Source organism: Osmerus mordax, chromosome 24 (assembly GCF_038355195.1).
Source record: "Osmerus mordax isolate fOsmMor3 chromosome 24, fOsmMor3.pri, whole genome shotgun sequence".
NCBI lineage: Eukaryota > Metazoa > Chordata > Actinopteri > Osmeriformes > Osmeridae > Osmerus > Osmerus mordax.
The window spans coordinates 10,682,070-10,698,238 of NC_090073.1; the positions used below are offsets into that span (position 1 = coordinate 10,682,070).

The 16,169-nt window shown below is 48.3% G+C and overlaps 1 pseudogene; it reads right to left on the reverse strand.

Moving 5' to 3' along the window:
* Window positions 1-4,591: 4,591 nt before the first annotated feature.
* On the reverse strand, window positions 4,592-15,870 carry LOC136932504 (transducin-like enhancer protein 4; annotated as a pseudogene).
* Window positions 15,871-16,169: the final 299 nt, after the last annotated feature.

Genomic DNA, 16,169 nt, shown 5'->3' on the forward strand with positions numbered 1-16,169 from the left:
GGCATTGAAGCGCAGCCCAATGGAGCTGTCGAAACAGAACCCCTTTAAAACCAGTTTCCATTGCGGGTAGAGTGTAAGGGCAAGAAAAATATGATTAAAATGTTTCCCCTCAAATGACAGTTAATGTAATCACTGTGTCAATGATAACGAAACAACCCTAACCCTAACGAAAAGGAGCTAATTGAAGAATACTAATAAATGTATTTCTCATTTTCCCAACACAAGCTCTTCTCCTGTCTGGCCCCCCAATGGTGGAATCACCTCCCCACCTCCATCAGAGACACTGACTGTCTCCCCACCTTCAAGAAAAGGCTTAAGACGCAATTGTTCCGGGAGTACAACGGTACTTAGGAATGATTTGCTGGACCTTAGTTCCTCCAGGATCACAAATGACTCTTATTGAGAGACTTGTTGCTCTTGTTGGTTAGTTGTAAGTTATTCTTCTACTCGCTGTGAAATATATTATATTATTGTTGTTTGCTTTTACACAGGTACACTCTTGCACTTTGAGGTTCATGTTGTTTAATTGGAACTTGTTTAACTACATGCTCTTGTGGTTCTGGCCTTTGGCACTTATTTTGGTTTTCACAATGTATGCTTCATGTTTTGGCTATACCGCAATGTTTGGGACTATCTCGTTGTTAGGATCAGTGACCTATGCACTTTTGTAAAGCTCTCTCTTGGAAGTCGCTTTGGATAAAAGCGTCTGCTAAATGAAATAATGTAAATGTCAGAATAATGACAAATGTACACTGTATTTGTCAGGGCCATTTCTGACATCCAATAGGGCTTCAAAAGAGAAAAGATGCTTTTTAATTCGTTATTTTTAGCATTACATAACTGATTTCCTGAAACATTCTTTGAAAATAGGCAGCACAGTTTTAGAGCATGACAGTAAAACTCAATGTGAACAGTGTACAGATAATAACTAAACAGACTTGTTTTAGAAGATAAAATGGGCCTTAAAAGCATTGAAAAAGCCCTCTTCAGGTAGAAGTGCTCTTTAAAGAACGAGAGTCCATCTGACGCTGCAGCAGATGGAGGATTCAACTGAAGAGCTCCTGTTCAATTAGAGACACTTTTCCCCCAAGTACTTGTATGATTCCGTCAGTTGGCTACGAGGAGGCGAAGGTTCTGCAGACCGCCTGGGACCCTGCTCCATGGCCTCCACTCACATAGGTTGGTTTTTTTTGTGACAAAAAATGAAGCCTCCACTTCCCTCAGTGACCACTGGTCCTCTCATAACAACAGCTATCTCCTCTTCACATCGACCTGAGAGCTCTCCTGGCTCTCTCCTCTTCACATCGACCTGAGAGCTCTCCTGGCTCTCTCGCTATCATAACAAGCTGATAAAACAGAGACAAAACCAGAGTGATGGAGTTTTGCATCGTTTTACCTACAGCCTGACAGGGAACCGTAAAATGGGTAGATGGATTAAAGTGGTAGAGAGAGAATAAGAGAGATAAGAGAGATAAGAGAGAATAAGAGAGATTAAGAGAGATTAAGAGCGATAAGAGAGATAAGAGAGATAACAAGGTAAACAGATGGACAGATGAGCAGAAACACACCCATACAAACAGAAACACACCCATACAAACAGAAACACACACATACAAACAGAAACACACCCATACCAACAGAAACACACCCATACCAACAGAAACACACTCATTTGACTTGTTCATAGGCTACTGTTGTATGTCACTTCTCATTTGCTGTTTATTTATTTATCTGAGAACAGAAATGTTTCTTTCTGCTTCCCAGTGCAGCGCGGAGGACAGTGTGAGGGGAAAGGGAGCGCAGCGCGGAGGACAGTGTGAGGGGAAAGGGAATGCAGCTACATGGATGGAAACAAAAATTCCCTTTAGTTCTGAAGTTATTTTTACATACATAGTTCAGATAGAAAGATTCTTTCCTCACTGATTGAACTTCCACTTGCATTTAAATCTGACACACTGATTACACTGACAAACATATGAGCTATTTTAATATACTGCACTTTTGTCTGACATCTAAACAAAAATTACACAAAAGTCTTACCAAAAAACTTTTGATTTGATATTCTTTATATATAGCCCCTCACTGTTTTCAGAACTATGTAGCCTCAACCAGCTTCATGATAAGTCAGCTGTGATGCATTTCCAACCGGCCTGAGGGAGGTCTGGATTCTGAGCACTTTGCTTTTCCCTCACTCTGCCCAACCATCTCAATTTGGGTGAAGGTCAGGTGATTGTGTAGGCCAGGTCATCTGGTGCAGCCCTCCCTCCCCCTCCTCTCTGGTCTAACAGCTCTCCATCCACCCTCCTCCAGCACTGTACATCTGGGATGTAATGTTCTCCACAACTCTGGTTTGAATTGTAACGCCACCCGAGAGCCAGGACTAATAGCCTGACATGAGAGCCTGTCCTCATAAGTGGCTCTTGAGGCAAATCCTGCATCAGTGTTCCAAAATGTGTTGGGAACCTTCCCAGAAGAGTCCACACAGAGAAGCACTTTTGAGAGGAACTCTGCATTAATGATCATGATTCTGGAATGAGAAGCAGGTGTCTGTATAGTGTACTGAGCAGGAGTCCAAATAGTTATTTTCTTCAATACGCATATTTACTTATTAATCAAAAAGAAACAATTAGCTATTGTGTTTGTCATTACACAACAGGGTTTTTAGTGTTTTAAAGATGTTCTTAAAAAGTATTTATTAACTAATCCTTTACGAATGCTTCAGTGTGTTTCTGATGCCCACCTGTCACCCTAGATTTCTGTCTTCTTTAAAGGAGTTTGTCCTGAAAGCAACAACATTCTGGAATAAAACAGGGACAAACTTTACATGTTTTTACTTCACAGAACATTTTATTAAGCCAGACACTCGGAAGAGAGACAAAAGGCCTTTTGTCATTTAGAAATAAGAAAAATTATCAACGTATTTTCAATCTTACATGTGACATTTTTATGTGAATCATTGAACAAGATCATTCAAATTGTTTTTTACAATCAACATTCACATTTAGAATCTAAACTTAATATCTAGGATGAGAGGATGTGAAAGCAGTTATTTCAGGTCCATTTAAAATGATCACTTTGTATCAACGTGTCATTCTGATCCAGCTCATTTTAAAACAGTCTTACTTCACAACTCCCTAAATCTCATTCTGCATTATTTTTGCATTTTGGTGGAAGATAATGTATTTCATTTGCTTTGATTACTTCTGATGATTTTAAAATCAACTGCTATAGCGGTATTGAGGGTTTACATGTTAAGATTTAGCCTGTTGCAGGCCAATTCTGATTTAAATAAGCCAAACACTTTGACAACAGAAGTTTTGACAAGAAAATGTACAGTAGGCCGACTTACAATATTTGAACACTTGATCAGCTACTGTGCCCTGTTGCTCGTGGCAAAAACTTTGTACATTTACGTTTTGTATGCACCAGAGGTGTCCGTCCATATATACACCTTTCACTACCCAGTTAAACAGCTCCTCTTCAAACCACACAAAGTGACATTAAGTATCGCGTCCCTGCTCTTCTCAGTCTGAAAGAGTTTTCTCGGTGTCAGGGAGTCAGATGGCTGAGTGGTGAGGGAGTCGGGCTAGTAATCCGAAGGTTGCCAGTTCGATTCCCAGTCAGGCAAACTGACGTTGTGTCCTTGGGCAAGGCACTTCACCCTACTTGCCTCGGGGGAATGTCCCTGTACTTACTGTAAGTCGCTCTGGATAAGAGCGTCTGCTAAATGACTAAATGACTAAATGTAAAATGTCACCAGATTGCACAGTTAAAGAAATGCAAAACCATAACTACTGTAGTAGGAGAGACTAGGTGATATATGACCCATGTCGTGGTAACAGCAGAAAGCCACCTTCCTGGCCATTTACAGATGTGAGCTGAAAAAGGACAGCCCTCTGATGCACAGGTTCCCTGTGAGGAGGTTGTTCTGTACACCAGGCCTGACTAGCAGAGCAGAGCTTGTTCTGTACATCAGGCCTGACTAGCAGAGCAGAGAGCTTAACGGAGGATCAAGGATCCTGTTTGTAAATCCATGTAAGTGTACACACAACTCAGTCCATCCAACTCACACAATCCAGGCTCACGCACATCCCTGCTCACGCACATCCAGGCTCACGCACATCCAGGCTCATGCACATCCAGGCTCATGCACAACTTCTCCCTCAACTGGGTGATTTTATCAATCTGTGGAGCTGTGGTCCAACAGGAGAACAGGAAAACTGTGGTAAAAAGAATAAAAAAGGTTGAAATGATAAAACAGTGTTCTGCTAATTGTTAACTGTCCTAAATGTACATATCTTAGAGCAGCGTTTCTTGTTAAATGTTTAATCTCCGGTTGGACCTACCTCTAATATCAGGCTTAGTGCAGCTTCATTGGTTTCCATGGAAACACAAAAGTCATTGGTTTTATAAATAATACAACAACAAAAAAGTTCACCCTGGTTTGTGTCACTCACGATTCCACAACCAGTTAGGAAGTGAGAAGAGGAAGTGAGTATTGAGTTCAGGAGACCGTTCCTTCATGCCTCTCGTCAGAATTACTTCTTCCTGCTGTGCTTGCTGTAGTTCTTGTGTGTCTGGTGGCCCGGGGTCAGTAGATCACCTCGTACACGGTGGCCTTCTTGTCCCCGGAGCCCGTCACTATGTACTTATCATCCACCGAGATGTCACAGCTCAGCACAGAGGAAGACTCCTTCGACTGGGAGACAGAACGGAAGAAAATCAGACTTGAAACGCAGAGAGAGAGAGAGAGAGAAAACAGGAGAGAGAGAGAAAAAGAGGGAATAACTGGAGGTGAGATTAGCATGTCCCCCCCCCTCTCTCTTTCTCTCACCCTCCCCAAAACAATCCAATGAAACATGAAAATTGCTAACAAAAAACTCCTCCTGGTTTCACCTGGAAGATGCTGGCTCCGTAGGGGGTCCTCCACGCGTTCAGCAGGTTGTCCTTCCCCGTGCTCACAAACCACTTCCCTGGAGACACACCAACACACACAACCTCACCACAACGCACTTCCCTGGAGACACACCAACACACACAACCTCACCACAACGCCACACCTCCAGCAGGCCACACTCTCAAAGACTACAGGATTTAGAATATTCTTGAAAAAATATTTATACATTTTCAAATTGTGAAATGTTTTAATGTGCCCATTCCTAAAGCCTGACGTTTCTCTGGGTCAGCTGCAGAGACGTGTCCTGCTCACAGTATTAAAACAACATGGCTCAAAGTCGCCCTCAGATCTTACTGCAGCGGCATGAAATAAAGAGCCCTTATTGGACGAACATGATGGTTGGAACACGTAGCAGATCCGTACCGCAGTGGGCGAACTTGAGGGAGAGCACGCAGCTCTCATGGAGGTGCAGCTGGTACTTATCAGGCTTGCTGACGTGAAGGACTTCCACGTTGCTGTTCTCCATCCCCACCACCAGCCAGTCCCCCGTGGGGCAGGAGCCCAGGGAGAAGATCTGGAGGAGCACACACACGGAGGACCTGGAGGAAACGCTCACTAGGAATGTGGAGGGGACCCTCTCTCCCTGGGAAGCAATAACCTGCTACCAAGTTTCCTGTCGGTGTGTGTGTGTGTCTCCAGTGAGTGAGTTTGTGTATGTCGTCAGCGAGTGCGTGTGTGTCGTCAGTGAGTGAGTGTACCTGGGAGGTGAAGTCGTGTTGCTGCAGCTGCCTCCCCTCTCGCAGGTCCCAGGAGCGCACCGTGTTGTCCAGCCCCCCCGTCCACAGCTTGTGGCCGTCGTCTGAGATGTCGATGCAGCTGGCCCCGTCTGTGTGGCCCTGGAACTGCCTGAGGAACACACACAGGAAGTGTTGTGGGGCTATACACACACACACACTGTCTCCCCTATACACACTGTCTCCCCTATACACACACACACTGTCTCCCCTATACACACACACACTGTCTCCCCTATACACACACACACACACATCTCTGTACCTGACCAGGGTCTGGTTGTGCAGGTCCCAGACGGCGATGTTTCCGTCAGAGCAGCAGGAGAAGCAGACCTTGGAGTCGGGGCTGATGGCCAGGGCGTAGCAGGCGGGGGCAGACGACGTCAGCTCCGCCTTGATGCGCGGCGTGGGCGTGGCCAGGTCCCAGATGGACAGCGTGCTGGCCTCGCCCCCCACGATCAGAGTCCTGCCGTCTGGGAGGAGCCTGCAGGAACGGATGTAGTTCTCTCTGTTCTGGAACACACACACACACATCAGCTGTAGTCCTTGCTTCATACAGACGGACACGCACACGCACGCATTTAGTCATTTAGCAGCAGACGCTCTTATCCAGAGCGACTTACAGTCGCACACGACACACAGATACACACACACATCGTCCAGGCTGTGAACCGTATCCAGGAAGTGGTTAGTAAACACGGAGACTGACCAGGCAGTCCAGCTGGGACACAGGGGTCTTGTTGCCAGGGTGACTGATGTCCCACACCTTCACACAGCCCTTGCCCCCTGTGTACACGTGGCGCGTGGGGTTGCTAAGGGTGACGGCACACACCACCTCGCCGTGTCCCAGCGTGTTGATCTGGCGGGCGTGGCGAGGGATGCCCGGGCCAATCAGAGCGTCTGGAGGGAAGGGTACCGGCTGCATCTGGCCATCAGCGCTCACGTGGAACGAGTACGCCCTGAGAGGAGAGGACAGGAGAGGACAGGAGAGGACAAGAGAGGACAGGACAGGACAGGAGAGGACAGGAGAGGACAAGAGAGGACAGGACAGGACAGGAGAGGACAGGAGAGGACAGGAGAGGACAGGAGAGGACAGGAGAGGACAGGAGAGGACAAGAGAGGACAGGACAGGACAGGAGAGGACAGGAGAGGACAAGAGAGGACAGGACAGGACAGGAGAGGACAGGACAGGAGAGGACAGGAGAGGACAAGAGAGGACAGGACAGGACAGGAGAGGACAGGAGAGGACAAGAGAGGAGAGGACAGGAGAGGACAGGAGAGGACAGGACAGGGGAGGACAGGACAGGACAGGAGAGGACAAGAGAGGACAGGAGAGGACAGGACAGGACAGGAGAGGACAAGAGAGGACAGGAGAGGACAAGAGAGGACAGGACAGGAGAGGACAGGAGAGGACAGGACAGGGGAGGACAGGACAGGACAGGAGAGGACAGGAGAGGACAGGGGAGGACAGGAGAAGACAGGAGAGGACAGGGGAGGACAGGAGAGGACAGGAGAGGACAGGACATGAATTATTATTTTTTTGTATAGATATCTTTCTCCAGGTCTCTGAGGTGATTCTTGTCTACCTGAGTGTGAGTTTCAGAGATACCTACGGTTTCCCCCCAGGGATGGCAGACAGGCTGGGGGGCAGGCTGGGGGGCAGACCCGGGACACGCATCTGATGGTGTGGGTCAAACCCCACCTGGAGGAAAATGAAGTGTTTATGATCTGCTCTGAAATAGGAGCAGATCATATGTGTGTGTGTGTGGCGTCTGTCCCCTGTGTGTGTGTGTCCTGTGTGTGTGTGTGTGTGTCCCGTGTGTGTGTGTCCTGTGTGTGTGTCCCTACCATGTGGGAGCGTCCGTACGCAGCGACGGCGGCGGCGACACTCATCTGAGGGGTGATGTTGTGGAGGCTGGCATAGGCCACGCCCCCCAGCTCCCCCGCCACCCCGGGGTGGGGCACCAGGCCAAACGGCCCCGGGTAGGGGCATGACACGGCCAGCGGGGGGCGCACACCCGCAACTGAAATGTAAAAACACGCTTCAAAAACCATTGTGTATTCAGCTCTACTCAAAGATGAAGGCAGAGAACAATTTCAACAGTACTAGTCGTAGGGAGAGTTGAAGAGCTTTGAATTTCCGACAGCCAAGAGTCCATAATATAGGGTGTCCTACTTCTGTGTCTGGAACATAACATTGTGAGTGGTGTCTCACCCAGGGTGTCCATGCCGGGCGGCTTGCCCAGCAAGGGTCTCAGTCCTGGGATTGAGGAGCTGCCGGGCGGGGGGGGCGTCACACCGGGGGGCGGGGCTGCTGGTCTTGGACACAGGAGTGCTGGACTTCTCATTCTGGAAGATAACAGAAGTAGCATCAACACAGGGCTGAGAGGAGGAGAGGTGGGGCTGAGAGGAGGAGAGGTGGGGCTGAGAGGAGGAGAGGTGGGGCTGAGAGGAGGAGAGGTGGGACTGAAAGGTGGAGAGGCGGGGCTGAGAGGAGGAGAGGTGGGGCTGAGAGGTGGAGAGGCGGGGCTGAGAGGAGGAGAGGTGGGGCTGAGAGGAGGAGAGGTGGGGCTGAGAGGAGGAGAGGTGGGGCTGAAAGGTGGAGAGGCGGGGCTGAGAGGAGGAGAGGTGGGGCTGAGAGGTGGAGAGGCGGGGCTGAGAGGTGGAGAGGCGGGGCTGAGAGCTGGAGGGGCGTGGCTGAGAGGTGGAGAGGCAGGGCTGAGAGGTGGAGAGGCGGGGCTGAGAGGTGGAGAGGTGGGGCTGAGAGGTGGAGAGGCGGGGCTGAGAGGTGTGGCTGACCGTAGCCAGGTGTTTGGTCTTGGAGGAGGGAGTGCTGCTGGAGGAGGCTACAGAGGCAGGGCTGAGGGGGGCGTCCTTCTTCTGGGGGTGACCACTGTCCAGGTGAGAGTCCAGGTGAGTGTCCAGGCCGTTCTCCCGAGGGGAGGGGAGCGGGCTGGCTCTGGGGGACGCAGGATCCTGCAGCAACAGGGACATGACACAGGTGGAGCTCAGAGGTGGAGCAGCTTGACTGCAGATCAAAAAGGCTGGAGGTTTGATTGCGTCTCTCTCTGTTGCTGCTGAATGAACACGTTCCAATTAGAGAAAGTGAAAAGAGAGATACACATGTGAGGATGACATGATCTCCGACCTCCTCACAGATCAGTCCGGAAGGTTCTGTAGTCTCACCTCAGAGACGTCTACCACCAGGTTGTCCTCACTCTTCCCCCCGTCGCTGTCCTGAGGTGAACACAACACAGTCAGTCTTCAACGCTCTCTTCTGCAGTACTAAACCAGCAGGCTGGGCAGCAGTCTTACGTAGTGTGTGGAGGACACCTCTTTATCCTCCATCCTCTGCTTCTTTCTGTCAGAGCAGAAGCTTCCGGAACTCCTGTGCTTCTCTGCCGACCGTAAACTGACCGATGGAGAGAGAGATGAACTCTGAGAGAGAGAGAGAGAGAGAGAGAGAGAGAGAGAGAGAGAGAGAGAGAGAGAGAGAGAGAGAGAGAGAGAGAGAGAAAGAGAGTGAGAGGGAGGGAGAGAGAGAGAAAACATGTCAGAATTTACTTCACAACCTTGTTCCTTGTACTCAGAACTTCCTGTGCAAAACTGAGAAAAGCAAGTTTCATTAAACAAACTAGTTTAGCAGTCACGCTAATAAAATATGGTTGTGTGATGAAGATCATTGATGATGATTTGACATAATCAAGAAACAGGACTTGAAAAAAGATGAGTTAGCTGTGAGAGTGAGACTCCTTCCTCATTTAAAAAAGGATGAAATGTGCTCTCTTCTCTAAGATGAACCCTCCACCGTGATGGACAGGGAGGAGCAGAGGAAAATGGGACCTTTAGCCTGACCTTTCACTAACTCCCTCCATGACCTTTCACTGGCCTTTACCATGCTTCAGTGTTGATGACTGGGAAGGTGTGTGTGAGTGTGTGTGTGAGTGTGTGTGCGTGAGAGGAGAGAAGAGAGTGTGTGTTCGTATGTGTGTATGTGCATGGAATGGGTTGTGAATATAGAATCTAATGCTGTTTCTCCATGCAGTTACACTAGGCACATTATCATTGCTCCTCCTCCCTCATATTCTATTCTGTTTCCTTCTTCCAGCATCGGCACTCACTTCCAGCTCCCCCCTTCCAGCTCCCCCCTTCCAGCTCCCCCCTTCCAGCTCCCCCCTTCCAGCTCCCCCCTTCACCTCCCCCCTTCCAGCTCCCCCCTTCCAGCTCCCCCCTTCCTGCTCCCCCCTTCCAGCTCCCCCCTTCCAGCTCCCCCCTTCCCCCAAACTGCATCACCTGCCGGGCCTCTCCTGGCCTCTCCTCTCCCTCGTCCCAGGACGCCAGGCAGCTTTTACCTCATTGGGACAGGCAATCAGATCTACATCAGTGGAAGCAACTACAGGAAGAGAAGGAGGGAGAGAGAGAGTGTGTCTCTCTCTCTCTCTCTCTCGTACGCTGGCTGACTGCTGTACCAGTCTGTGTGGTGGTTGTGGGGTGAAAGCTGTCCCAGCTAGCTGAGGACAAACAGTCAGCATGCTGCCAAGAGCCACAGAAACAGACTCCTGCTACAGACCCCTGCTACAGACCCCTGCTACAGACCCCTGCTACAGACCCCTGCAACAGATCCCTGCAACAGACCCCTGCTACAGACCCCTGCTACAGACCCCTGCTACAGACCCCTGCTACAGACCCCTGCAACAGACCCCTGCTACTCCCCTGCTACAAACCTCTGCTACAGGCACATTAACACCAGCACACAGCTGACAGCGTCAACACTGAGAAACTATGACAACCAAGCAACAATATCGTTAACAAGCTAGTTATGAACAGACACAAGGCAACAACACTGTATCATGTTAGTGATGTTAACATCCCAGCAACAATAAACTCATTAACAGATATCAATACCAGCAGATATTAATACCCTCACCTTGACAAGGGCAATAAGTGATAATAACACAGTAAGATTTCAATAATGAACATGTTTAAAACTTCTCCAGGGATGTGTCCAAAACAAGGACAGACTGGATCAGCTAACAGGACAGACTGGATCAGCTAACAGCTGGAAGCTTAACAGGCAGCTAGAGTGTCTCACTGAAAACCTGGGAGAGGAACAACTGCAAACACACACACAAGGAGTCATTCACCCCCCCCCCCCCCCCACACACACACACACACAGGAGCAGTCACTCACACACACACACACACACACACACACACACACAGAAACAAAGCCTTATTAGCAGCCAGGTTTGTCTTCCCCATCCTTCTCTCCCTCTGTACCCTGTGGACTGTTGCCAGGGCAACTGGAGACCACCGACGAAGGGATTATTGGCTTTATGAAGAGAGACTGCTGGCCGTGGTGTCAAAGAGCAGTTCAGCGTGTGTGTTGTATGTGGGTGTGTTTTATGTGTCTTCATGCGGTTTTCTAATGAAAGACATTTGTCATCTTGGTCTCTTTCCTTGCGGTCACAAAACGGTTTTCTGAATACTGCAGACTCAAACACACACACACACAGATGAGCAGCATGCATGTAGAACAGCGCTGTGGAGATGTGAGGTGAAGACGGAGGAGGAATGTTATCTCGTGCCCCCCTAAAGATGTCACCTCCTCCTCACCCCTCAAGCTGTGTGTCGCACGCGGGCGGTTGTGTGTGTGTTTCTGCCAGTGAGCTTGTATATGGAGAACAAACTTGGTAGCACAGCTGTGATTTCAACCTTGCATTTTCATCAAAACAAAAAGGCTGCTTAGTAAGAGACTTATTAGCCAAAACACCAACCAGCATGTCTTTTTCTAATTTCCCCATTTCTTACACCACAACCCTCCCTCCTTCCTTCTGCATTCTTTTTGTTGAGACACTGAGCTAACACTGTTCATTATAACTAACAAAGTCATTTGGAACTGATAATTTACCATTCTTATAAAAATTGCAGAAATTCTTACCTTGAGAGAGTCTCTGTCTGAATATTCAGAGAAAAAGAGGAAGAGAAATAGAGTGATAGAGAGATAGAGTGATAGAGAGATAGAGTGATAGAGAGATAGAGAGATAGAGTGATAGAGTGATAGAGAGATAGTGATAGAGAGATATAGAGATAGAGTGAGAGAGAGATAGAGTGATAGAGAGATAGAGTGAGAGAGAGATAGAGTGATAGAGAGATAGAGTGATAGAGAGATAGAGAGATAGAGTGAGAGAGAGATAGAGTGATAGAGTGATAGAGGGATAGAGTGATAGAGTGATAGAGAGATAGAGTGATAGAGAGATAGAGTGAGAGAGATAGAGAGATAGAGAGAGTGAGAGAAAACACGTATTAGACAAGGTATCCCGTTTAAATGTTCAGCTAAATCATCATTAGAATACACATCATTATAGAGACTCCAGAGAGAGACCAGAGAGACACCAGAGAGAGACCAGAGAGAGACCAGAGATACACCAGAGAGACACCAGAGAGACACCAGAGAGAGACCAGAGAGACCAGAGAGAGACCAGAGAGACACCAGAGAGAGACCAGAGAGACACCAGAGAGACACCAGAGAGACCAGAGAGACCAGAGAGAGACCAGAGAGACACCAGAGAGAGACCAGAGAGACACCAGAGAGGGGCCCGAAAGAGAGACCAGAGAGAGACCAGAAAGAGACCAGAGAGACACCAGAGAGACACCAGAGAAACACCAGAGAAACACCAGAGAGACCAGAGAGACACCAGAGAGACACCAGAGAGAGACCAGAGAGCAGTGTCTCTCCTCAGACAGGCAGTGTACCTCGGAGCTCGTCGTGGAGCTTCTTGTCCTCTTTGGAGGGCAGCTGAGCCAGGCTGGGGGTGGAGGAGAGGGCCAGCAGGCTGGGGGTGGGGGCCCCGGGGGGCCTGGGGGGCTGGAGGCCCGAGGGGTGGGGGGTGAGGGGGACGGGGAGAGCGTGACCGTGAGAGAGCTGCTGGGCCTGGAGCTGCTGCTGCTGGACACACATACAGATACACAGATACACACAAATACACACAGATACTTATACACAATTGCAAATACGCACATTTAAACACACACATTTATACTGCAAGTCTATTTTTAAAGACAAGCTATATGTATTTACAGAGTGAGTGGGATCTCCATTACATTTTACATTTACATTACATTTAGTCATTTAGCAGACGCTCTTATCCAGAGCGACTTACAGTAAGTACAGGGACATTCCCCCGAGGCAAGTAGGGTGAAGTGCCTTGCCCAAGGACACAACATCAGTTGGCATGACCGGGAATCGAACTGGCAACCTTCGGATTACTAGCCCGATTCCCTCACCGCTCAGCCACCTGACTCCCTATGAATCTCCATGACAACTGACTGACCCCAATGACAGCGTTGAGTTCGGCCATGGTGACTTGCTTGGCCCTCTCCACCGCCTGGACCACCTGCTGCTGGTGCTGCTTCAGAACAGGGGAGGAGGAGAGGAGGAAGAGGAGGAGGAGAGGGGGAGGAGGAGAGGAGAGGGAGAGGAAAAGGAGGAGGAGAGGGGGAGGAGGAGAGGAGGAAGAGGAGAGGGGGAGGAGGAGAGGGAGAGGAGGAGGAAAAGGAGGAAGAGAGGGGGAGGAGGAGAGGGGGAGGAGGAGAGGAGAGGGAGAGGAGGAGGAAAAGGAGGAGGAGAGGGGGAGGAGGAGAGGAAAGGAGGAGGGATAAGATAGGTTATGAAACAGTGAAGGTGGACAGATGGACATATGGAGGTATGGTGGAAACAGAATTTTTTAAAGAGGAGTGGAGAGAGAGATGCCATGCAGAAAGACAGAGAGAAGGATGGAGAGAGATTTAGGGAAGGTAGAACGAGGACAAGATAAACATCCAGAGAGGGAGTGAGAGATTTGAAATGTCAACAGCGTGAACAATGCAGCCAAGTCTGGAGTGAGTGTGTATCTCCAGGGACAGGACTAAGCATTTACATTTACATTTAGCAGACGCTCTTATCCAGAGCGACTTACAGTAAGTACAGGGACATTCCCCCGAGGCAAATAGGGTGAAGTGCCTTGCCCAAGGACACAACGTCAGTTGGCATGACCGGGAATCGAACTGGCAACCTTCGGATTACTAGCCCGATTCCCTCACCGCTCAGCCACCTGACTCCCTAAGCATGGTCAGCAGGGGTCAGCAGGGGTCAGCATACCTCTTGTGACAGGAAGGGGATGACCTGGGCGCAGATGGCGTTCAGGCGCTTTACAATCTCCGCCTACAGGAGAGACGTAAACACACCTATAATAGGAACACTGAAGACCCCAGAACACAGTCCTGCAAGGGAACATGGGATCAGGTTTTAAAGGCATGTGTGTGATGTGATCAGAGCTGCAGAAAGCTTTTTGATTGGTTGGTAAAAAGGACCCACCCTGTTCTCAAGACTCACAGTCACCTTTAACTGTATGATCACATGCCTTCAGTACAGCCTGACCTTACAGCCTTACAACCCCACCCTCCTGGAGGATGCTGCATGTCAGAGCTGAGCTCCTCTCTAGATCCTCTGAAAGCAAAGCCAGGAAGCACCACACTGAAGTGTGAACTCTGACAGTCCAGCCAGTAATGCTAGGTGTGAGTTCTTACTTTTGGTGTGAGTAATAATTACATTTACATTTAGTCATTTAGCAGACGCTCTTATCCAGAGCGACTTACAGTAAGTACAGGGACATTCTCCCAGAGGCAAGTAGGGTGAAGTGCCTTGCCCAAGGACACAATATCATTTTGCACGGCCGGGAATCAAACCAACAACCTTCTGGTTAATAGCCCGACTCCCTAACCGCTCAGCCATCTGACCCCCGGCAGATGAAATAATAAATATATATAATATAAATACAGTCATTAGATCAGACAAGCTAAAACACTGAAAACACAAACTCTACAACACAGTGCAGTTTTATTTTCATTCATCAGATGTTTATAGAAGCCAAAGACTTCTGTGACAGAGAGCCACTCTCTCTCTATACTTACAAACTATTTTATTATAATGATTATCGGGGGGATACTTTTGTAGTTTTTTTTTTAGGGGTTTCTGATTTGTAAAACACGTCCCTGTCTGTATACGTGCTTTAAAAAACTCAACTTCTAGCTGACCCCACTGACTGCATTCCCCTCTCCGTGGTGATGACATACATCTGCCGTATGGTGATAGGACGAGAGGGATAACATTAGGACAGAGTCCAGGTCTCACGGTTCATTGAGCCTATAGGGAGCACCAATCAGAGAGAAAGAGAATGGAGAAGGAGGATGGGAATAATCTGCAAAACATCAATAGTAATAGAGACATCTCCCCTGCTAAACAACTCATTATCACAATCAATTCATGCTGGCCTTCTGCTGTTTTCTGTTCCTCATCACCTCTGCTCGCTCTCGCTCTCTCTGTCCCTCACACACACACACCCACACACAACACACACTTGTGCACACACACACTGTCGCCTAGTAAATGTCTCTTTAAAGAGTGCATTTGCTCCCCAGTAACAGAGTCCTTTAGTGTAAATACAACACAGCGGTGACCAGAATCAATCAGCTTAAAACTGCAAAACCAGCAGCACTGGAAAACCTCTCAATACTGGAGGCATCTCTACTTACTTAGCCCACCCACACACACATTCTATCTCTCTCTGTCTCTCTCTCTCTCACACACACACACACACACACACAGCCATATGCATTCACAGACACACCTACTAAGATTCAAACTGTAGTGTTACCTGTTCTAATGTTACATGTAGTGTTACCTGGTCTAATGTTACATGTGCACACTACTCACGCCTTTAACTGTTTTATTCACAAACATGAATCAACATTGTTAATGTAATTATTATATGAACTCAACACTGTCTACAATACCTGCTTATGCATCTCAATGTTGAGTCCATAGGACATCTCATAATACTGTAAAGAAAAGACAGAATCGTGTTTTACTTGTTATATAGTATTTATAGAGAAGCATACACACATATACACAAACACAAAGACACACACACACTTAGATACAAACACACACACATACATACTTACATGCACATAAACATTCTTATGTACACAATAATATATAGTTACACACACACACGCACACACAGACACACACACACAGTCTGTCCATCAGTGTAAGACAGCAGAGTTAGTCCCAGCTGTTCCAGGCCTGCTTCTGCTTACCATCACGTAGTGTCTCTGCATCTCTGTCTTCTCATTGGCCAGTTTGTCACACTCCATTTTCAGACTGGGGACAAACATCCAATCAAGACAGACCAGACTGAATACACACTGCAATCACTGCATCCCACTGTAAACTCTCAGTTGAAATCTTTCTGTTTGGCTGTTGCTGCTGGTGCAACACAATATTCTGGTATGTATAGTGATGCAGCAGCCCAGAGGTAAGATATGCACCTCACTGATTAGTTCATCCTGTTTACTAAAGACCCAGAGGGCCTCCTTATTGGCCAGCCCTGACAGGCGTTTCCAGCTTCAACTGGATAAAACACCTTTCACAC